At 30.6% G+C, this 26,658-nt stretch overlaps 1 pseudogene; it reads right to left on the bottom strand.

Annotated features, from left to right (window-relative positions):
* Window positions 1-1,132: 1,132 nt before the first annotated feature.
* The window catches only part of LOC133699466 (uncharacterized), a 38,812-nt pseudogene continuing 13,286 nt past the window's right edge, over window positions 1,133-26,658 (bottom strand).

Genomic DNA, 26,658 nt, shown 5'->3' on the forward strand with positions numbered 1-26,658 from the left:
AAAACAGTTATGGGCTCGTGTACATGCTTACTTTGTAAAGAATGGAGGAAACTTGAATAATCATTCCCAAATAAGCATTTCAAGTAGAAGGCAAGAAATAAATAGAGAAGACGGTAAATTGTTGGATTTGTTACTCAAATTGAAAATCGTCAGCAAAGTGGAATGACCGAAGAATCAAGGGTAATTTTATTCATTTTCATGTTAAATTATTTAACACATATTTTAACATTATTTAATTAATTTTTTTTACCAGATTAATGATGCTCGACAAATGTATGCTTCTTGCGTTGGCAAATGATTTCAACTAGAACATTGTTGGGTTATCTTAAGAAAAGAACCCAAATGGCAATTTGAGCGTGCAAGTTAACATCAAAGGTCAAACAAGAAACAAAAAAGTCATGTCAATACAAGTCCGGCTTCATCAACTCCATCTACCCCTAATTCTGTTAGTTTAGGAGAAGATAGTGAACCATTGATTCATCAAGATAGATCAATCGGTCAAAAGGCTGTAAATGAATGACTTGAATATAGACAAGGAAAAGATAAAGTTGGGGAGGTAACTGTAACAAATCTCTTACAACAATGCAGGGATACTCTAGTTGAAATTGAGGATCAAAAGAAACAAGACAGGAAAATTATGTTAGAGCAACAAGCCATGATGATTCAACAAAGTCAAGAGAAACAAGAATTGAACAGGATTGAGAAAGAAGAACAAATTATGAAAATGAATATTTCTAATTTGGATCCAATTTCTGCAGCGTATTTTCAAAATAGAAAGTTAGAAATTATGCAAAAGAAGGGTTTTAATTTTTAATTAACTTTGATTGATTTATTATAATGTAATGTATTTTTAATTAAATATGTAGAAAATTCTTGGTTATTTTAAATATATTATTATGAAATTGATATCAATTCATAATACTTTTTTGAAGTTCCTCTAACACTTAACAATAATAAATAAGATTAATTAACTTAAAAGATAACAACCATAATGAAAAAAAAAACATAAAAAACTTAAAAATTATGATAACATAAGAAGTTCAAATCTAAAGATTCTACTCCTTGCCATATTGTTCCCTAAATGCTCAATTAAATCTTCTTGTAGTTGAGAGCTAGTTGCTCTATCCTTAATTCAATTATGAGTTTGAAGAAAATCATGTAGTTCTGGTATTTCACCGTGTGACACTAATATAAAGGAATTGACTTCATGCTCATGGTTAAATCCAAGGTTCATTGCCCATTCATCCTCAATAATCATATTATGCATTATTATGCAAGTTTTCATAATATATGCAAGCGTTTCTTCATCCCAGGATCGAACAGGTCCATGTATAATTGTAAAACGAGATTGCAGCACCCCAAATGCTTGCTCCACATCCTTCCTTGCAGACTCTTGCTTGCTTGCAAAATATTTTCTCTTTGCTCCTAATGGTCTTAGGATTGTCTTAACAAAGGTTGACCAATTAGGATAAATCTCATCTACTAAATAGTATCCCATTGTTTATTCATGCCCATTAATTGTATAATTGATAGGAGCAGTACGACCTTTAGCAAGTGCAGCAAAGATAGGTGACTGATCAAGAACATTAATATCATTTAATGATCTAGGCATTCCAAAAAAAGCATGCCATAACCAAAGATCTTGTTAAGCCATCGCCTCTAGAATTATAGTTGGTTCACGATAATAACCAGTATACATCTCATGCCATGCAATTGGGCATTTCTCTCATTTCCAATGCATACAGTCAATGCTCCCTAACATCCTTGGAAATCCACACTACTCTCCAATTGATAATAATCGACAAATATCGGCATCGTTTGGTGCCCTTAGATACCAATCACCAAAAACTTCTAGATTGCTTTGACGAAAGCTCTAAGACTTTCTATTGCAGTGGTTTCTCCAATTCGAAGATATTCATCAGTAAGATCTGCAGGAATACCATATGCAAGTATTATGTGAGCTGCAGTTACCTTTTGAAGGCAAGATAAACCAAAAACACCAAGAGCATCTGTCCTTTGTTTGAAATATGGATTATGAGCTTCCACTGCATTTGCGATCCAAAGAAAAAGACGACGACTCATTTTAAATCTTCTTCGAAATTGACTTTCAGTGAATTTAGGATTTTCAGCAAAATAATCATTATATAACCTTAACTCACCTGCCTTTCTATTACGATTGATAATATTGTGACCAAGAATAGAGTCACGATACCCTGTTCTCCGCCATTGATTATTCGATTCTTCTTCAGCAACCACAACGGTAACAACTTTAAAAGCAAACACAGGAGTGTCATCATCAAAATCAAAAGCATCATAACAATTAAAATTAGAATGATTCATGATGAATTTTAATGAAATATAACAAAGATTGGAGAGAAGAAAATGACGAGAAAAAATGTTAAGGTATATGAGAATATTTATAGATGGATTATTTTTTCAAATTGTAAAATCTTAGAATGTTGGTGGTAATTTTTTCAAAATTTAAAATTTTAAAATTTAAAATGTTGGCGGTCATTTTTTCAAAGCTTGAATTGTTTTTTTTTTTTAAATTGAAAATCAAAATTTAAAATGTTGGCGATTTTTTTCAAAATTTGAATTTGAATTTACTTTTAAAAAATTAAAATTTTAACAATAACATATAAAACTTAAAATTAAAAATATTCATATAAATAAATTTTAAATTATATCTTTTAACTTTCATATTATTTCATTAATTTTATATTACTTTTATAAATTACTCATATTAATTATATAATTAATAACATCATAATTATACTATATATAAAATATCTAAATTAGTTATATAATTATATTAAAATTAATTTAACATGAAATATATTAAAATATAATTGACTTTTCTAAATAGCTTTTTACTATTGGAATGCATATAATCAAAAAAGTTATATTTACACTATTCAAAAAGCCATTTTCTCCATTTGGCTCTTTAAGATAGCATTTCCCATTGGAGATGCTCTAACATCATTGGTATAATAAAAAACATCTCAATAAGATGAATTCAACAACATTAAGGAAGGTAATTAACGGTGACCGGAGTGGACTACACTATCTATCCAAAAGGCAAGTAAGCGGTTAGGAGAGAGAAGAAAGAAGAAAATAAAGAAAGAAAGAAACATTGTAGGCACACCAAAACTTCTATTATGATACCGCTAATACCATCAAAAAGTTATGGACGAAAAGAATCTAATCACACTAAGAAAGATCATCAAAGGCGACCAGAGTGGACCACACTCTTCGTCTAAATGCAAGTGAGCCACCCCGAGTGTGGCTTACTTTTGTCACCCATAGTGACCTTCTTTGCTGTCATTAGACTCATCTTGTCAAGATCTTTCTAATAATATTAATGGTGTCGTAATCGAAACTTTTGTGTCTCTGAGGTTTTTTTCTTTCTTTCTTTCTTTCTTTTTCTCTCACATCTCTCTCATCTCCTCATTGTAATTGTTCATTTGCCTTTGGATAGAGAGTATGACCCACTCTGGTCATCGTTAGTGATCTTTCTCGATGTTGTTAGATTCATCTTATCGAGAACTTTTTTATTGCAACGATGATGTCATATTCAAAGCTTTTATGTGCCTTTGGATGTTTTTTTCTCTCTCTTCTCATTGTAATTTATGCCAGCACATCTAATAATTTTTGGAATTCCTAAAATTGACAGCTGATCCTAAAGCTACAAGGAAGGATTATTCAACCAATAAGACTATTTAGACTAGGAAAATAGACATTTATGTTATTTGCTTTATTATTTATGGTAGCATGCTTTAGACCTTTGTTTTAATTTTTATTTTCATGTTTTTGGCTTGATTATCAATATTTAGGTTTGTTTAATTAAGGTATTTAGTGTAATTGTAAGTGGACCTTATACAAGTTTACATCTTGGGTATTCTAGGGTTTAGCTTAGGTTATTACATATATAAAAACACTTTTGTAACCTAAGTCTCAGTTTTCATGTTTTTGCTTAATAATATTCAAATTGTCACATCTCTTTTTGTAAGTGTGTGAAGGTGAGTTTCTCTCATACTTTGGCTCTTTAACGAACTGAATCTATTTATCAAAGAACAATTTTCTTAGTGGTGTCATCCTAGACTTATTGTTCGTGAATTGCTATTTTTGGGGTGAGGGTTTCAGATTCCAATAATGTTGGTGCTTATGTTTAAGGTAATCTTTGTGTCACACTTCCAAACCTGATTTCTTGGCTTTTCGAGAGTTGTATCATTTACGTATGGGTTACGTGACCAAGTGCTCATGGGGTTCAGATCATTTCATATTAGAGCTTAGCTCCATTGATCAAGTTATATCCTTATGTTAATTTTGTTTTTCTCTTGTTCTGCATCAAACTACTTGTTCCAATGTTCTTCTCTTCAATTCAGTAGCGACATCTTCTTAGTAAAAAAAAGTATTATTTTGATTTGTACTGTCTCTCAACATATCAATAGCATAAAAGTAAAAAGAAAAAGAAAAAAAGTTATTCAAAAGATTAGTTTTAGATTTTGTTACTGAAAGCTAAACAAGGTAAAATTAGATCAAATTAACTTGGAATTAGCTCAAACTTGATATTCCAGTTACTGGAGTCCTAGTCATAATATATATTAAATTTTAGGTTATTTAAACATCATTTACTTTAAGTTCTAAATCTAGGTATTAGAAGCGTCAGTTTTGCGTCTATATATTAACATGACTTGAAATTAACTCAAATTTGATATTCTATTTATTGGGGTCCTAATCGCACTATATATATATATATATATATATATATATATATATATATATATATATATATTGTCATTTGGACATCGTTTTCTTTGGGGTCCAGATTCGAGTTCAAGCTTGTCATAACGAGTCTAGTTTGTGTCATTTTTTAAAACTTGTATTGTTTATGTTGATTTCATATCTTTTAGAATACTATCATCATATTTTGCATATTTGGATTCTATCCACATCATTTTCATATATTTGGCATCTATTGTTTGTTTGTGTCTTCAAGTCGTCCATATTTTGTACAAATTCGCTTGCTACTAGCAAGACTATAATCATAGTTTTGTTTTTGCTTGTTTTCATAATTTTCTTGCTTATGGAGTCACAATTATTCATTTGAATTATGTTGCTAAGTAGTTCTATTTGGTGTTGATTTCAGTTCTGTAAGAGCTAAAAGAATATGAGACAAAAGGAAAAGGTATAACGAGCATATTAGAGTGAAAAACCTAATATTTGAGTGAAACATGAGAGATATGAGGATATTTTATCATCACTAACTAATTTTTGCAATTATAAACAAGTCATAACAGAACAGTACGCCAACCCCTTCCGAGGATGACGTAAAGTTTAAGATTCAAGGCATAGTGCAAATGTTAACAAATACACAAATGGTGTTAAGAGATATAAGTGACAGACTTGAGAAGGTTTAAAAACATAAGGATGACTCTAACTTTTATAATCATGATGTACGTAGAGTAGAGGCTGAAAGAAGAATGAACCATGACAGTAGGCTGAAAAGCATGTGGAGGCTGATTTTGGGAGGGCAATGATGACTTTGGGGATGAAGATTTTGAGGCTGAGACTTTAGGATATATGGAAGGGATTTTAGAAGATAAAGAGGCCAATTCATTTAGAGGGTAAATTTCCGTAACATATAGAACCATGATGATATGGATAGAGACTTGGACTTTATTAAGCTGAAATTTCTAATTTCCAAGGCAAAAACAATCCCGAGACTTATTTAGAATGGAAGAAAAAGGTTGATTGAATTTTTTATTGCCATAGCTATTATAAACAAAAAAGGTGAAGTTGGTGGTAATTGAATTTACGAATTACATATTAATTTGGTGGGATCAAATTGTGATTAGTAAGATGAGGAATAAGGAGTGACCTGTAGAGACATGAGAGCAGATGAAAGTCTTGATGAAGAGGTATTTTGTTCTTAATCACTATTATAGGGATTTATATCTAAAGCTACAAGATCTGACTCAAGGTTTAAAGACAATAAATGAATATCATAAGGATATAGAGATAATAATGATTCGAGCCAGTATTGTTAAGGATATAGAAGCCATCATGACGAGATTTATTAATGGGCTGAATAAGGACATTGCTAATGTTGTGGAGTTACAACATTATATGGAGTTCGAGGATATTAGACATATGGCAACAAAAGTGAAGAGACAAATCAAAAGACGGGGTAGCGTAAGACCACATATCAATTTTGACATCTTTTTTTATCAGTGTGGAGGCTAAATCTGAAGAGATAAGGGATAACCCAATCGAAGTCCTTTGTGTATACTAAGAACGAACCACCTAAGGCCAAGAAGGAGACGCCTACTAATGGGAAAGGTAAAATCGATTCATAACCTATGTATAATCATGATATAAAATGTTTCAATAGTTTGAGGAGTGAGCACATTGCTTTTTAGTGTGCAAATAAGAGAATAATGATCATAAAGCATAATGATATTGAATTTAAAAGTGACAAATTTGATATTGATGAGATTCCACCTTTAGAGGTTTGTAGTGATGTGGAGATTGCATATCCAATTGAGGGGGAGACATTGGTTATAAGGCGTGTTTTGAATGCACAAGTCAAGGTAGAAAATGTAGATCAACAAAAAAAAAACATCTTTCATATTAGATATTGCATCTAAAACAAAGTATGTAATATGATAATTGATGGAGACAGTTGTGCCAATGTAGCTAGTACTACTATTGTTAGGAAATTAAATTTGAATACTATAAAACATCATAAGCCTTATAGATTGCAGTGGTTGAATAAATGTGGTAAGGTGAAAGTCACTATACAGGTGCTGACTTCATTTGTTATTGGTAGATATTCTGTTGATGTTATGTGTGATGTGGTTTCAAAGCATGTTAGTCATTTACTTTTAGGGTGTTTTTGATAATTTGATAGGAGGGCTATTCAGATTGATTTAAAAATAAATGCACTATTGTAAAAGATGATAAAACCATCACTCTTGTACCTCTATCTAAAAAAAAAGAGAGGTAAAAGAGAATATGAGGTTAGGGAGAGTGAAATTTCATGTGAGGGCAATGGTTAGAGAAGACCATCAAATTCAACTAATTCTAAACCAATAATTAAATTGGTTGAGAATGGAGGTAAGATCTGAGGAGTGAAAAAAATAAGTGTGGTGATGATCATTGTGTGAAAAAATTAAAGAAACAACCAAATTTTTATACAAGAGAGGGTGAGATTAAATCTGTATTTTATATTAACAAGCCAATGATTTTACTTATGTATAAGGAGGTTTACTTTAATGTTAACAATCTTGATCATGTTGTTCCTAGTGTGGCCATTTCTTTATTGCAGGATTTTGAAGATGTATTTCTTGAAGACATTCCTAGTCAATTACCATAATTGAAGGGAATGGAACATCAAATTAACCTTCTACCTAGAGCTGTGATTCCTAACCAACTAGCTTGTAGAAGTAATCTCAAGGAGATGAAGGAGCTTCAAAGGCAAGTTGATAAGCTAATGATGAAAATGTATATTCATAAGAGTATGAGCCCTTGTGTTATGCCAATGTTACTTGTGCATAAAAAGAATGGGACATAAAGGGTGTGTGTAGATTGTCGAACCAACAACAATATAATAATAAAGTATAGACATCTTATCCTTAGGCTTGATAATATGCTAGATTAGTTACACAAATCATATATTTTCTTTAAAATTGATTTGAAAAGTGGGTGCTATCAAATTAGGATGAAAAAAGGGGATGAATGTAAAATTGTATTTAATACTTTTTGCACTAACAATATAACCAAGAAACATAATTCTTTCCATGCAACAAATATACTTTTTCATATTGGCATACAATGATTCTTTATACAAAACATCAAGCAAGTTATGTAAATGTTCAACATGTTCATCCAAAATCTAACTATAGATTAAAATATCATTAAAATAAACAACTATAAATACGCTTATAAATGTATGGAACATGTGGTTCATCAATCTCATAAACATATTAGGTGTATTAGTAAGATCAAAAAACATAACTAACCATTCATACAAACTATATTTAGTCTTAATAGAAGTTTTTCATTTTTCACCCTTTTTCATTCTAATATGATGATATTCACTTCTTATATTAATTTTCATAAAAACACAAGAACCATATAATTTATCTAACATATCATTAAACTTAGCATGAGATGTCAATATTTTACCATAATATTGTTGATAGTATGACAATTAACATACATCCTCTAAGTTCTTTCTTTTTTAGGCATAATTAATACTGAAGTAATATATGGACTCAATTTTTTCTCTTATATACCTCTTTGACATCAGCTCCTCTACTTGCCTTTGAAGTTTCCTTATCTTCTTAAAGTTACTTTGGTAGGTTGGTTGATTAGAAGTTGTAGCGCTAAGTACAAGATAAATATGATATTTGATTCCTTTTATCGGTGGCAAGCCACTAGGAATCTCATACGAGAACACATCTTTAAACTCCTGCAATAAAGAAACAATCATACTAGAAAGACAAGGATCAAGTTTGTAAATATTAAAATAAGCCTTTATGTATAAAAGTACAATAATCGGCTTGTTAGAATAAAAAACATTTTTTAACTCACTCTTATTTTCATAAAAACTTAGAAGTTTTTTTATTTTGTTTTACACTCTCTTCTTTTCTCACATTTTTTTTCTTCTCTCCTCGTGTTTTACCTCTACTTTTGGCAAAAACTATTTCTCTTTCTTTTTTGGCCAAATCTATCATTTTTCTCTCCTCATGGATCTTTTCTTTCCTTTCTCTTTCCCTCTCTAAACTGACAATCTCACTTGTATTTTCACTTCTCTTGACCTCTTTTTCTCTTTTTTACTTTAATATGTCTTCGTAGACTTGTTTCGGTGATAATGGTATAAGTTTGTTGGACTTTCAGTATTTTACAATAGTATACCTATTTCTAAACCTATCATATATTATTTTTCTATCAAACCACCATGGACGCCTTAATAACAAGTGACTCGTATGCATAGAAACCACATCACACAATACCTCATCAAAATACTTTCCAATAAAAAAACTATATCAAGACCTATTTTGTAATTTTTACTTTACCATATTCATTCAACCATTGAAACCTATAAGGTCTATGATGTTTAATAGTGTTTAGATTCAATTTTTTAACAACTGTAATACTAACAGCATATCTTATTACTGATATGACTTCTCGTATGAAAGATATTTTCCTTTTGATGCCACCATATCATCTTCTTTGATTTGAATATTAAATGCATGCTAAATTATTAATGATCTGCCATCAATTGAATACTCAACATCCTCATCACTATACTTTTTAAGTGATGGCATCTCATTATCTTCAAATCTGTCACTTTTGAATTGTGATCTCATAAAATCATGGCTCGCTTGTTTGGATATTATAGAGTTATGTGAAACACCCCTCCCCCATATTATTACTATACAAGCACATAAGATAAACAATAATATAATACATAAGAATCGTTGAATTTTTTTTAATCACAACCTCGAGTGTAATCATATCCACTTGATAACAATATCCATAACCATCCATATATATTTCCAAACCAAACAATCACAGAAAAAGTTTTATAATACAATACTACAATAGAAGAACTTAAAAGAGCAAAACATCACAATCTTATATTTATAATGAAAAAAAGTAATCCATCTTCATCATTACTGCTTTACCATAATAATATCATAATCCTTAATACTTCAGTAATTATGTTTATTACAATCTCCTAGGAACTAACATGAATATCATCAAATATAGAAATCATATAGCTAAATAAAAACCGGTAAAAGTCCTACAGTTAAATAGAAGCTAAAAAAATCCTACAACTAAAATAGTTAATCATGTCGTCTAGTTTCGAGGAGCACATGATGAACTTGTAAAAAACAAGCATACTAAGAATTCAAAATAAAATTATATCATCACATTATGACATTAACAAAATCAAGCATATATTAAAACAAACTTTTATAATTTCCACAAATTACATTTTTACATCCATAAACATTTCATCTACCAATAATTAGCAGTAGTATGACACCAACAGATCCTTTTATATCAACATCTAACACATAAGCTCCCAATTTTTAGGCTAACTCTTTCATACAACATTAGATCCAAAATGATGATTTCCACATAAGAATACCAAAAGGTTTAACCTAACAATCAAGGTCATCATTTTCAACTTTTCTTAATCCTTTTTTAGAGGTTTATTTATATAAACAACAATCAATCCTTTTTTTTACTTAGCTTCCATGCCAAAGATGTATGTTCAACACCTTCTTAGTCTCCACTCATACGACTGACTATAAATTACCTGCTACCCTTACATATATGACCAATATATTAGATTTTATGCTAAAGTCCCCATTTTCTCATGGCCGACTTGAAGTTAACAATCTAGAGCCCCACTCTTATGCCCGACACACATGCATAAAAATGCATCCAACATGTCTTTCAATGGACCTTGACCTTAGCCCTACATACATGACTATCATGCACACAAACCGTGTGTATCTTTTTACCCAATTCAAGTTTCTTAAGCTAAGCCCCACTCATATGGTTGGCTTTTAATACAACTACTCAAACATCATATAAATAACAACTTATCAACCTAAGCTCTACTCATATGACTGCCTTTATGCATATAACACTTGTCTAAAAATAATCATCACATCAAGACTTCATTAGTCTTTATCAATCCATCACAATATATATATATATATATATACAAAATATTATCTTAATACTAAAAATAAAAACTTATAAAAATTGTTTTAAATTAATAAGGACGAGGCAACAAGCACCTACTTGTTCCTCTTACTAGTCCTGTCCCACATGTTTAGGGTCCTACAACTAATGCCTCTCTTGCATCACACAAAGTCTTACATCAAATTCACTCCTTAAATATTAAGAATTTACTTCTGAATATTCTTTTGACAATTCAAGTACTTGTTACTCATGAATATATGTACTCTTATATTATCACACATTAAGCGTTAGGTTTCCAACACTTAACGTTTCAATGTAAGCATTACTATCGTGTAAGCTAATTCTATGCATACATACATATTTTTGTTTTCTTTTCCATATATTAAGCTTTAGGGCTACTTAAAACAACCCTCTTTACTTTCCATGATATGGTTGTCACGACAACTATATTTTAAGCACTTGTGACCATTAAAGATTTCTTAAACTCTTCCCAAATCAGGGCTTCCACTTCAACCTTTATTTTTACCATTATAGGGTACTAAAACAACCCCTAATAAACATTTTTAAGGGCTGCAAATGATAGCCCTTGCACTCCATGATTGAGGCACCATAATTGGCCCTTTATTTCACTTTTTAAGATTGTCTTAACAACCCTCTTTTCCCTTTATCTTTATGTAATAAATCAGCCCCTAAACTTTATATTTAGGCTATTATAATAGACCTTATTAAACCAAAATGTATGCATCACATCAACCTCTTAATCCTTCTACCAAATCAAACCCTCTATTCCACGTGTATATTCTTTTCAACCCAATCATCCAAACAATTTTAACTTCATACAAACCTTTAAACTCGTTCAAAAATCTTAAGAAACTTCATTAAAACAATTCAATAATTTCAAAAAGACTTCATCAACACAATTCAAGAATTTCAAAAAGACTTATCAATATACACCATTCAAGAATTCTACAATTTGGCCGAACTCTTTATTCCTTTAAATCATGAGTTTTTTTCCTTTCAAGATCAAATCATACACATTCAGGTAACATAATCATCACACAATTGATAATATCTTAAAAAACACATAATTACTACATATCCCTATCCCCTAATAAAACTCATGGTGACCAAAACCCTCACCTTAATCCCTAAGGGTTTTGTTTTCAAATCTCTCATAAATTTATACTTAATTTTGTTCCCTAATAACAAAACTTCGTTGTTTTCCTAAAGAAAACATATTTTCCCCAATATTACTCAAAACCCTAGATATCAAGAATTTAAGAAACTCATCTTTCCATTTAGTTTTCATACATAAAGTTACTTTTATCATATCCTTGGTGTTTATACCATCATAATCAAGCATAAATTCAAGAAAAGATTACACATATAAATTTTCCTTAATTGGTCAAACCTAATTAGGGTTTCTACGTTGGATTTTTCTTTAATTTGTTATTTATTTTTTTCTAATTACTTCTTATTGCAACATTATTTCATGAAATCTTTACTAATTCAACATTTTTATCCACTCTATATGAACCTTAATTTTTATAGAACAATTTGGGGTTTTTCCCTTTTTCTTCAAGATTAATAAAAATAAGAGAGTAAGGATGTTAAGACATTGTACCAATGAGTCTTGAATATAAGAGATCACTTTCTTGAATGATTTTTTAATTGATTTCCTTTTTTTCTCTAATTCTTCCTACTTTTTTTTTTAACTTGAATTCCTTTTTATTTTCTTGAATTCTTCCTTATGTAATGTTTTTACTGCTAATCTTTCTATGAATTCTTTCAATGTCCTATTTTGATGTGTAATCTCTTAGAATGAAAAAAATCACAGAAGAGTTCCCCCTTTCTTTTCTCCCTTTTATTTAAAGAGACAATTTCTCTCTCTCTCTCTCTCTCTTTCCAATAGAGGTCGTTACTTTCCTTTTTTTATTCTTTTCTTATCATGTCTTTTACTTTTCTTAAATCCATATTACTCCTCATTTTAATTTACATCTCTCACATCCAGCCTTAATTCCCTTTTCTTTAATAAATTTAGTCTTTTTTTTCTTTAGACTCTCTAGAGAAAACCACTATTTATGTCATATTATTCTTCTTGTAATAAAAGCTTAGGGTGTTACATTATGTTTCCAACTCTCAAACTCCTAAAATATTTAATATCATGATTATAGGCATGTTGAGTTTTGGCTTTACCTTTAGAATTGATAATGACTTCCTTTTTAATCTTGTAAGGTTTGGCTTCTGCATTAACTATAGGCTTTGGCTGAACAACCTCATCTCTCCTATAATTTGGCCTTTATGATAAAAAAAAGAACTTGAATTACCTGTTTATCATGTATTGCCTTTACATTTTAATTGTCTTTCCTCCTACTTACCCATGTGAACCATATCTTCTAATTCAAATAATGTTGTAATTCAACAATATTAGCAATATCAAAGTTCAGCCTATTTAGAAATCTCATCATTGTAGCCTTTTTATTCTCCACCACATTAGCCTTAATCATGACAATCTTCATCTTCTTATGATAATCTTCTACATTATTAGACCCCTAGTCAAACTTTGCAACCTCTTATATAACTCTCAATAATAATGTCCCAAAATAAATCTTTTCTCAATGATTGCTTTCACTCATCTCAAGAGTTTATAAGTCTTTCATAATTTTTTCTCTTAATTAAAACAAGTTGATCCTACTAAATTATAGCATAATTAGTAAATTAGATGACAACGAGTTTTACATTAAATTATAGTATAATTAGTAAATTCGATGACAACAAGTTTTACATTTTTCTCCTCTGAATAGTTATGGAAATAAAAAATCAACTTAACCTTCTTCTCTCACTCTAAATAAGCTTTTGGGTTATGTTTTACCTTGAAACACTAGAATTTTCAATTTAGCACTCCTTAAGTTTCTTTCCAAAGCATCAAGATACCTAAAATCCTGAATTTCACCCCTATAGTCGAATTCATCACCCTGATAAAATCCATGACAAACTGATGCCTGATTATAATCCTCAACTCCCTCATCTACATTCTCATTAGCAGACTCATCAATAGGTTGAGAACATGCATTTTTATCCTTCTAACCTCTAGAGCTCATTATATTGATATCTCTCGTAAACTAGCAATTACAACCTCTTGCCTCTCTATTTGGTCTTGCACCTCACCTTATCAAACATTACATTCATTTTTTCAAAATGTTGTTCCATAGCCTGTAACATAAAAAATATGTTCTCTTGCCCCTTCTTATGTGATGCCTCATCTTTGAAAGACATCATTGAAATCCAAAAAACATGTTAGTAGCAAGAATAACAGGTCTTCACATACTTTCTCATGTGCTTACACTCTAATAAACGCCACTCATTTTGTGTTTCACTCAAATATTGCTTTTCAAGATAATAAGCTCACATTTTCACCTATTACCTCTCATACTCACTCTTTCATCTCTTTAAGGAACTAATCCCAAACAACAAAATAGAAACAACTTATTAATGAGAACTCTTTCATCTCTTTAAGGAACTAATCCCAAACAACAAAATAGAAACAACTTATTAATGAGATTTTTAGTATTTTAGACTTGAGAAGTAAGAAAATAACTAAAAACTTCAAAGAAAACAAATTACTAATACAAAAATGCTAGAGATTACAAATCAAATATGAAGACGCGAAAACAATATGTAAACAAGAAAGCTAATGTAATATGAATCAATTAACCCAAACTAATATGATCAGATATGAAAATAGCAAAGAAAAACAAATTGTGTAGACACAAATTGACCTAATATTATTTATTTCATAATTTTAGAATTACCAAAACCCAAGTATGCCCAAATAACCCTAAAATCAAAATTTATAACTAAAAAACAAAAAACCCAAAGAATATCAGATTGTAAGTGTATTTCTCTTAGTTTTTTATTTCAATCTTTTGATGATTTCAATTTATGGTAGAATTTATAACACTTTATGATTTCACTTCCTTTTTTTTCGATATATAAGCTACCAACTTTCTTTTTAAAGTAAAAAAATTCAAAGAATTTTTTTTACATACTACTTACCACATACCATATTTAAGAAACAATATAAAAATTAACGTGATAAATTAAACAAAGGACATAACTTGATTTTAGAGTCTTACTTCGATACTGTAAACCCCTACGAAGAAACTCATAAAATTAATCAAGGGAACACTATGATAAGTGAGTAAAAGGAATAATTAACTCATGTGATGATGAAAAAAGGAAGAAATTAAAATAAAATGTTTAGGTATGGTTTTGAAAAAAATAAGTTATGAAAATTTACTAAAAAATACAAAATACAAAAACACAGATAAAAACTAAATGAAAATAAATTTTCAGGAAAATTTATTTGTAACATAAAGTTTAATGAAATCTGAATTCACCTGTTTTAAATATGGTATAAATCAGTACTAGGACCCAATAAATTTTTACCCATAAAAAATAAGAGGTTAGGAAAGGACATAGAGAGAATTGTTAAAATTGTTCCCTGTGTGTGTGTGTGTGACTGGCCATTTGAGGGGAGAAAATTAAGAAAGAAAAGTGAGGAAAAGAGAGAAAAGTATGAGAAAAAGTGAGAAATCTTGTGAGAGTGCACCAAATCTTACATTATATCTTATGGAAACCATATTTTAGGATTCTGAGTGCCCTGTTTGTTTTTGCGTTTCAAAAGCGTTTTTGAAAACAATTAATTTTTTTTTATTTTTTTCTTTATTTCAAATTAATATTTTTTTGGTGTTTTCAAATCATTTTGATGAGCTGATGTCAAAAATAATTTTTAAAAAATAAAAAAAACATTATTTTAATACATTTCTAAATGAAAAGCATTTTGAAAAACAATCGCAATCACAATATGCCAAACAGGCAAACACTTTGGAAGAGTAAGTAAGGTTTTAGAGAGAGAACGTAAGGAAGGTGAAGAAAGAATGTGAAAGCTTGGGAAATTCTCATTTGGCTAGTATTTGAAGGTCAAATTAGTTTGTGGTAAGAAGTTTTACACTTGTTATAGTGAGTTTAATGGGAAACTAACATTAATTTTGTCTAATTGTTAGAATTATTAGTTGGGGTTCTTATGTGTGAAAATTAGGGATTTTGTAAACTAGTGGTTAGACATACTTAAACATGTGGAAATGAATGGTTAGGTGGTGAAATTTAATGTTATTGAAAAATAAATCCTAGGAGGAAATGGTATATGTGGCTAGCCATACTAGAGAGAGAAGGAAGAATTATGGTTTTGATGTATATGTGTTAGTGTGGTAAGAACTAGTGTGAAATAATATGTTAAAGAATTAGATAGTTGTTATATATATATATATATATATATTGAAGTTGTTGTAAATTTTTGTAATGGAATAAATTGTCAATGAATGTGGTTTGGTTATATAATAGATTTGAATATGGAGTTGGAAATTTATATTATAGTATAACGTAAAAGAAAAAGAAAGGGGTTTATGGCCAAATAAGTAAAAGTAGTGGAATATGGACTTTAAATGTGGTGTTGTTGAATTTGATTTAATTGGAAATTTATAGAAGGAGAAAGGAGTAAAGGAGTAAAATGAATCAATGTGTGAGAAATGTAATTAGATTAAATATGAATAATAGAGAAAAGTAAGAATATGATTTGACATATATAATGTAATTAATAAACTGAAATAATGATGAGGTATAGGATGATAAAATTATTAATTTATGGTACCTTTTTTGGATTTAAGAAAGGCACCATAAGCAGCAACATTTACGGTATGAGTAGCAGGTAGGTGTCTTACACCTCACTTTTCATTTCCTTAAATTTCTTAAACTTTAATGTTATTGGTGTGTATATTTTTGTTAAATTACTAGAAATGTAAAGTTATGTGATATGAGGAATATAATGTTGGGAAGTTAGAAAGAAAAAGGAAGATATGAATTTTGTGTCTAAGATAATGAATGGGTGATGGATTGTGTTGTGTTGATGGAATTATTACTTGGTTGTTGAACCAAGGCGATGAATTATTACTTGGTTTGTCGTTGTGGAACCAAGGTAAAGAATTATTACTTGAGAAAACCGTGGTGGAACTAAGGTTATGGATATTATTGAGCCCGCCACGTTGTGAGGTTAAGGTTATAAATGATGTGAAATGTAAAAAGTACATAAGACATGAGATATATGAGAAAGGAATGAGATGATAGAGATTGAGGATTCAATATAAATAGATATAAAAAAGGTTAAGTTATAGTTGTTGCAGGTGCGACGTCGGGTCGCGATGAGCTTTTTATGCCTCTTGAGGAGGTATTGTTGTTGGGAAGGAAAATGTTTTGAGCTTAATCATAAAATTATGATTAGGGTTCAGGAGTCACCACCTAGTATTATGGTTACTAGGAACCTATGGTCTACGCGAGTCTGAGTAAGGGACTGGCTGTGCAAGGGGAAGACACACCACCCCCAGTGCACCTTACCTAAGGCAAACTGCATTGTTGTTTGATTGTTTTTCTAGGTCAAGTTTCTGTTCGTTAGTCTCGTCTACGTTTCTAAGTAGATCTCCCTTTATAAGAGAGTCTCTACCTTATCGAGTTAAATTCTAACCGTTCTAAAATCTGAAATTTAGCATCGCATTTATTTTACACTCTATATCTTTAATACCCGTGGGGTACTCTATCATGTAGTTTTACACCCCACGAATATTATAGTCTACATCTAAACCCTAATATGAAATTAAAAAAAATGATTGGTAAAGGGTTTTTGATATTTTAGCAAAATCCTAATGGATAATCATAAATTGGTTACGATATTCATTTTTTGCTTTTTAAAAACATGAGAAATATGCAATTTTTTGTTTTTTTTATGAAAATATGCTTGGAAAATGTTTTAGGATTTGGTCGTATGCATGGAAACAAAATATTTTTTGTTTTGTGAAAAGGGAAAATAATTTAAGAGTTTTAATTTTTTTTTGAAATTTGTTTTAGTTCTTTTTTCTTATAAATATTTCTGAGAAAACTAGGTATTTTCATATTGGATTTGTATCTTACATTGTAAAAATACAACCAAATATTAAGCAAAATTGATAGAAAAACATGCAAGAAAATCACAAATTTTTTGAAAGGATTTTTTTTTATTTTTTTAATATAAAATATTATAATATATATTATATTATTATAATTAAAATATATTAAATATATATGGGCTGGGCTGACCCAACTAACTAGGTCGGGCCCATCCTGGTTGGGTTGGGCTGATCTCGGCCTAACAAATCTTTTTTTGTTCTTTTTTAGACTAGGCTGGATCGGGCTCAACCCATAAATGGTTTGACCCACGTGGAAGGTTAATTAAATTGTAGAACATGAACAATAGTTCAGTTCTACATGCAACCAAAGCCTACAAAATACGAGGGAAGAAGAGAAGGGTGGAAGGAGGAGCAACTCACCTGGCGTAGGACTCTTAACCATGATTAGGAGGCTTAGTTGGTGGCTAAGTAGGCATCAGTGGGAAAAATGGTGTTCGACGTTGGTTATGGGAGGAGGAAGAAGAAATTTGCAGAAGTGAGAGAGAAGAAGAACAATGGTTGTTCCAAGCATGGGGGTGGTGGAGTTGCCATCACTGGTCTGGCGTGAGGCAGATGAAGATGTTGATGGAAGAAATGATGGTTTGAGTCGGCTGTGGCGGGAGGAAGAAGAAGCCTGCAGAGGAGAAAAAGAGAGGAGTTCGCGGTGGTGCTACTGTTCACTATAGTGGGATGGATTGGAGAAGAAGGTTGGGTCGCTCTTGTTCATAGCGGTGTTGAGATCATGGTGGAGAGAGAGAATAAAGAGAGAGAGACGACAAACAAGAGAAAAAAACTGGGGAGGAAGGTTGGTTTTTTTGTCAATTTTGAACCCAGTTTTCTTGATGCTCAGGCCATGAAATCCACCCCTTGATTGAGAAAAAAAATGTCCCTTGATTCAGCTGTGAAGGATCTCAACCGTTAGTTCAAATCAGGCACCATGAATTGTCAAATTTGATAGTTAAAGGCTGCATGAGTTGTCCTCTTTAGGTCGATGCCATGGCAATTGTGGTGTCAATCGACCTGATTGTACCATACCGGATTGGAGAGAAATGTTAGGTGATCATTTGTGTGGAAGTTTTGTCAAATTTGGTGAAATTTAGAGGCATGAAATGCACTTGCAAAGTAGGTGTCTTAAGCAACTTTTTCGGGTAAAAAATGAAGAAGATATAGAGGGAAAGAGAGAATGCTTCCCGATCACTCTCTCATAGAGAGCTATTGTACAAGGAAGCTACTTACACATTTTCAAACTGAAAGCGAGATCTTGCAACCACACCCAAAGGAGCACATAAGAATTCCATTACATAGCAATGATTTGAAAGCCGAATGCTTATTAGTAGCACAAACACTTTTTCAATCCTGAAAGTCAATAGTAAGTAAATGCTAAAAGTGAAAATAATATGATTTTCACCCCGAAAGTCATGCAATTTTTTTAGAACTTCCTATGCCCGCATATTCTTAATCATCTTTGCTTATAGTAAAAGGCAGGCGGTAAGCATTAAGGCATGGGAGATTATAGGATGGCAGGTCTCTTCTTTTTCCAAATGGGTTTAACATAGGCTTCATCTAAGAACTCTTAACCCCGTGGCATTACTGGTTTGCTTGCAAATACTTTTTTGGTTCCCTATTTTTTTAGTATTCCAAAACGGTGTCGTTTTGTCCTTAAATTAGGGATTTTGGTCAAAGTTTGATTTGGTCCTTCAGCTTTTGATTTTCTTCAAGTTCACCCCTCATTGTCATTAAAACTTTTGATTTAATACAATTTAGCCCCTGCTGAATTACAATATCATCCCCCAATATTCACGCCTTTTTCAATTTGATCGTTGGTCTTGGATTTATACAATTTAGCTCTTAAATTGATCATTAAACTTTCAATTTGTTCACCCCTAATTTCAACCGATTCGATCCCCATAATTCGACGCCTTTTACAGATTGGTCCTTGTATGTGAATTTCTTCAATTTAACCCCTAATTGCCCCAAAACTTTGATTTTCTTGCGATTTTACCCTTGATTTCAATCAATTAACTTGGTAAAAATTAAATTTGATCTCTTAAAAATCCAATCTTCTTAATTAAGCTCAAATTGGGCTCCCAAACTTATGTTTTCACCAATTAAGCCCCTAATAAAATTAATTTCACCCATTTAAAGTATAATTAAGTCCTTGCACCTAATTAAATCCTTCAAGTGGACCCAAATTAATTCTTAAAAATAATCAAACTTTAATTTAGCCCATGATTAAATCAAATTAGCCAATTACAAATTTAATTATGTCCTTAGACTTAATTTGTTATGTAGATTTATCCAATAATTATTTAATTTGACCTTGAATCTGCATTGTTTCTTTAGTCTTAGGTATAATGGGGTACAATTAGACTTAAAATTTCATCCAAAATTACAACTTGATTTCTATGTAATTTTTTGGAATCCTCCTTGACTTATTTTCTCTACGTTGCAGCCTTTATTTTATTTTTTTATTTTTATTTTGGAAAAAAAAATGAATTTAGGGAATAACCCAAAAATAGATCATGAAAATAGTATCGACCTAAATAAAATAAATGAGTTATGATTGTTAATGTTGTATATTGTTCTAAGAGGACCTTTTGTGTTGAAATTATAAATATATCTCTTGTTGACTAATGTAAAATATAATTTGACATTTTTGTACAAGCACATCTTATACTGTAAAACAAGGATGATATAGTTTTAGGGGTAGTTTTTGTCCTAAGTATCCTTGTGTAATTTTAACCTATTATGTATAATTAATCAAATTTATACTTATCTTGTAATTATTCCTCTTGTAAACTTTGTAAATGTTTGAATTTAGTATCAACAATATTACTTACTCGTGTTTATCTTTCTTTCCTTTTATTTGTTTTATGATTTATGTTTTTAATTATATACTCCTAGATTATGTTGTCTGTTTATAATAATATCCTAATAAGTGTTATGTGTGTTAATATGAAGTGATATTGAGTTTGATGTGGATTAAGGTCCAGGATAGATGGACCGGGATGTGGTGGAGTTGGTTCTAGTGTTATATATGAAGTGGTTGATAACTTGGTATAGTCCGGATACAGAAAAAACTCTTGCCAAAATTTCGATAAAATAATTAACATGGACTAAAAATAAATTTGACCCTTCTAATTTCATTGTATATGTATCATGTATGTGTGTGCAATTGCACTAAAAATTAGGATGTTACAGATACCAATTAATATGAACTTGAATAGTAAGAACCTTAAAACTCACAAATAAATAGAAGCAACTCAAGAAAGCTAAAATTAGATTTAGTTGATAAAGCTCAACAAAACAATCGCCTAAACCGAGTCTTTGAAACCATTGGAATGAAAGCCCCTCAACAATTATAAAGAATTGCAAATGAGAAGTATAAGGAAGACACCACAAAGATAATTATTCTTGGATAAGTCAAGAAAATTCAATGAAGAATCAAAAGTATGAAAATCCTTTCACATAGAAGCAATAATATGCAGCAATAATAATGATTACCAATCTGAATAACAAGTTTTACATAAAAGTATTTGTTGTGTCTTAACCCAACCCTAATAAACTAATGGACTAATATTAAGCTCAATTTAAATAAAACCCAAAGTATTTAAAAAAAAAGCCAAAAAAACAAAAAATAATAAAAAAACTCAAGTCTGGTACTTAGAACAACAATGTCGCACGTAATGAACTAAATTAGCATAAAGCCTAATGTTTCCCTTTCTTAAAAGACCATGTAGTCGACTTAATATTCTAAAAACCTAGGATTGTTGTTGCCACCTCCAAGTTTCTTTATAGCTATATTTTCACTTTAGATAAGAATTGTCGAGTTGTCAAACTTATCTAGTATGAACTCTTTTGCTACCATAAATATTTCTATACACAATAAAGACTCCTAAACTAAAATGAAATCAATAAAACACATGTAAATACTTAATTAATCAAGGTTGATACATGCTTTATTTGGATTGCCCACTATCGTGAAATAATTGAGCCCATATTGTAGATGGATCAACCCTTTTACATAAGAATCAAATTGATTAAAGTCTAATCGTCACATGTTGTACCCTCGTTGAAATTTGCCTTGGCCTAAATACACTGAATAAACCAATTGAATGCATCATTAAGTGCTTTTTTTTTACTCTTGATCATGTAATTGGTCAAATTAGCACTTCTAATGGATCCTTTATTGTTATAGGTTGCATTTAGGACTAATCCGCATCACCACCACATCCTTTTCCTCCATCTTCACTTCCACCTCACCATTACCACCACTATCTCCTCCTCCACAACCATGTTTGTTTTCACCACCACCATCAACACCATAATTGAAAAATATTTTGTGTAATATTTTATGGAAAAATATTTTTCAAGTCAAACAGAGAAAAAATATTATTCATAAAATAATCAGATTCATATTATTATTGTGTTGTTGTTGACATGGTGATAAGAGAAAATATGAATTGTACTCCTAAAAAAAAAGAATAAAAAATCATCCTAGATAGAAAACATGGTATAAAGCATTGAGTAAAAATAAAATTTTTGTTATCTTAAATAATTAATAAGATGAAATGCTTTTTTATTATTTCTTTTGTGAGCACTCTTTTTTATCTCAAAAACTCTACAGATAGGTTAAAAAAATATACAATTCAAACCGTAATTTTAGTCGTCTTTCCATGTTTTATAATACATTTGGAATCATTAACATTTTTTAAAGGAAAGAAAAGAAAAGAAAAGAAAAGAAAAGGGAGGGGTAGAAAAATCGAAGCCCATTGGACTCCCGGTAGATACTAGTTAAATATTTTTAGAATTCTCTAATCAAAGGAAGAAAGTCATTCTAATTCTTAATCAATGGGCCAGAAGAAGTCAAATCTCATATTAGTCCCCCGATTATGTATAGTTTCTTGATTGAGTCTCCAAGTGATTTTACCAAATGCATTCCTATCTATCTACCTTTCCTTAATCAGATCCTTTGGTTAAAACAATTGGATACACGAGTGTTAGTTCATGATTTTTGAAAATGAGTCTCACTTGAGTCTATCTTTTGAAATAGTTTCTAAAGCACGAGTGCTAGTTCATGAGTTTTGTTAAACTATGAGGAGTGTATTAAAAAAGAGAGAGATCAAAACTTTCACATTAAACCACCCGGAAACCTTATCTAAGCATACACAAGAATTGGTGGCTAACTCGAAGATTAGCACCGCCCAAACCAACTAATGATGGACAAACACTTTTGTCTATAAAGGTAAGAAAAAAACGAAAGGAGAGAAACCATCATTTTCACGCTCTTTACTATCCATATTATCTGACTTTGCACAGTTTTCCACCAACATATTTCTTTCATCGTTTACCACGTAGCTAGCATTCATCCATAACATACCTCTCATACCCATAGGTTAAAATCAAGAATACATTTTATTCATCTAATATATGCCTATATATATAGGAGGAAGAATGAAAAGAATATCTTATCGAGCCAATCACATTTGTTTCAGTAGATATATTCTTCAGCTACTTGAACCTGCTTCGATTATGTCTAGAAGACAAAGAGAAGTGGGGCGCTAGGTAATGACACGAAATGTACACCACGGAGGAAAAATACGGGTGTGTATCTTTCCTGACAAATTAGTTACCCTAAGATCCTTGGAAACATGCTTGAGTTCGGGGAAGGGATCTTCCAAATATTGGGTAGTTGTCATTTAACAAGGTAGAATGATTTATGAAATGGACGGGGTAGCATAAAGATAGCCAGAAAGGCTATTTCAATAGCAGCGACTAAAATGTCCATGCGAACTCAATTTATTATTTTGAGATAGGAATGCTGAACTATAAAAGAAAAAAAGCCTTTGTTAGAAAAAAAATCACAAGTTTCTTTCCTTTTGTTTTGTTTTGGACAAACAATATTTCTTTTTTTCCCATTCTATTGAAATAACAAATTCAAAAAAAGAAGATGATCCAATCTCAGACCCTTTGAATGTAGTAGATAATTGCGGACCTCGAGAATTGATGTGCATTCGAATCATAGGAACTAGTAATTGCTGATATGCTCATATCAACCACGTTATTATTGCTGTGATCAAGGAAGCACTCCCAAACTCACCTCTAGAAAGATCCAAAATGATTAGAGCGATCCACACATACCCTATATTAAACACTCATACATCGCATTTAATATATACATAATTCTATCTATATATGCCCATTTAAAATCATATGCCTAGTTGTATTATAAGGTGAGACATTTAATACACATCAGATAAGTTATTCAAGTATCTAGCATTATCCTTCCACATTCTTCCACTTTAAAATCTTAGAACGACTATTCATTTATACCATGTTCTTGGTTATTCTTTGTCGGGAACAAAGTATTTCAAATTTGTATCCTTGGTCATCAACATTGTGGTGACTAAGTATCACATTCATATCATAACCTTAGTTATCATTCCTCAATTAATGCTTATTCTATATTAAACATGATTCCAAAGCAACATTCATTAATTTCCACAACCAAGTTTTTTTAAAAAAAATTTCGTAGTCAATCTATACTTAGTCCATCCACTATTCATATGGACTATTTTACTTGCAATCAATTTTAATTAATCATAAACTTGAATCTATTATAATCTGAATTGTATTACTAATATGCATAAGAATTTAAAAGAAAAAGGTGTGATACACCGACCTACTCCTCCAATTGAACGACTCCAATTGAACGAATCTCTTCAACTGAAGACAATCCAGCTCTAGGCACTTCTCTTGTTTTGGATTAAGAAATATAATTAGTATTATTTCATAACTTCACCATAATGTGAATTCTCATATCATTGCAATTCCATTCACATAAGTTCATTGTCATAAAGTAGTTGAAGTTTCCAATTAGTTTCCTTCAACTAATTTTCTCATTACACTTTCTAACCCCATTTATTACTCGAGAATATTTTTAGTATTTTACTTATAAGTAAAGTTCGAAACCTTTTTTTTGGACATATCTTGACTCTATTGAAAGCTAAGACATTAATCTACAACTCTAGTGAAGGGTAAAAAACCCAGTTCAACCCTTAACATACCCAAATTTACTTGTTATCGCACTTTATACAATTTGTCCACCAAGATTAAATTCGACCTTCCTTCAATTTTTAAGTCATATTTGAAGTTATTTAGCTCTAAATTAATCAGGATCAATTTTATTTGAAATATAACGTCCATACCTACAACGATTGTAGAGAAACCAACTCCAAATTATATTGTTTTAAGGTACAATTTAAACAATCACAATATCATTCAAAATCTATCTAGATTTATGTTGATATAGACCTTTACTCAATGTTTAGTTCAAATTAGCAGTTATACAAGTTCAAATTAAATAAAGTCAGTCATGTCTGAAAGCTAATATCCCTAATTACAACTTTCATTAAAAAAACATACCTTAAATTTTATCACTTACAAGTCCTAACCTCATTTAAAAGTTAGGTAATATAACTGTTTAGTTTATGGATTTGACAACCAATCATCTCAAGTTTTCCACTATCTCTTTAATTTTGTTATTTTTTCAAGTAAGGTCTTTTGTTATTATTATTGTGTTCCTCTTAAGCATGAAAGATGATTTTATATGTGTATCAATCTTAATTCTTTCTAAACAATTAAACAATCTTATTCCAAGTTTTACTATAAGTATCTTTTTATCTTTATGAACCCCATTGAAACATTGTTAAATTCTCCTCCTCTATCACTATGATTTTGGCTGAACGGCCAAATTTCTCTTTTTACATTTTTCTTTAAAAAAATTGATTCTTTCTTATTTGTTTTCATATGCATAGTTAAAAAATTTCATATCATTTCCTCTAAGTCCTCAACACTTGTTCTTACACCTAAACTCCATCTAACAAACCATGATAAAATGTAATGATGCTTCTAAGTAAGAATCAATGGCAACAATTGTTCTTGCATTACTACCCTATCATTTACATATCACTACTTTCATTCCACAAGGATATTTTATCAATCAAATAATTCCTCTTTAAACCCCTCTCATTACCAGCCCTAAAATACCCCTTTTTGTTTTTCAATTTTGTTTATTCCAATTACTTCATCTTTTTACTTCATGTCATATACTCAACCTAAGGATTAATTCCTATATTTTAAAAATATATTTGCAACCAAGTTCCTTTATATCCTTACACTTCGGTCATTCTTCCATTTATCCAAAGAACACATAATACTTCTAGTTAACAAAAACTTCATTTTTTTCTTGTTTAACCACCACTTACTCTTCACAAGATTGTTAAATACTTAACATTTCTTCTTTCCAACCAATTTTATCTCTTCCTTCTTTGTTCAAGGCTGGACAACCTTAAAGTTATGGGTATTCTCATGATTTATTTATATTTTCCTTCTTATTTCCTTTAGTTTGGTGTTCTTTTATGGTTAACTTAACATGTATGCTCAATAATTCTCTATTTCCAACATTCATATAAATCTTAAGGTCACAATAATGAGGGTTTACTACCTCCTCCATCTATTTCTAAAAAGAACACAAATGAAATAATGAAAGTCATTGTACCTACAAGGTTAAGTTATGGATTTCTAGACAACTTCTTTTTCTTATTCTTTTTCCTCCTAAAACTTTTTGGTTTCTCTTTCTTCTCTTTCACTCATAAACTATCACTTTCTCTCTCTATCCTCAAATTTTTTGCTCTCATTTCACTCTCACATACCCTTACACCCAAAACTCTCCATTTGAAGGACATGCAAAGTGTTTAGATGAAGGAAGATGAAGGAAGATGAAGAGACTTGGCCTCTCTAATTTGTTCTGGCCGCTAGCTGTAATGAAGGAGAATGGACATGATGATTTTTTTTGTATCATGTGTATTTATACCCTAACAAATAATATTAG

Source organism: Populus nigra, chromosome 7, assembly GCF_951802175.1.
Source record: "Populus nigra chromosome 7, ddPopNigr1.1, whole genome shotgun sequence".
Lineage (NCBI taxonomy): Eukaryota > Viridiplantae > Streptophyta > Magnoliopsida > Malpighiales > Salicaceae > Populus > Populus nigra.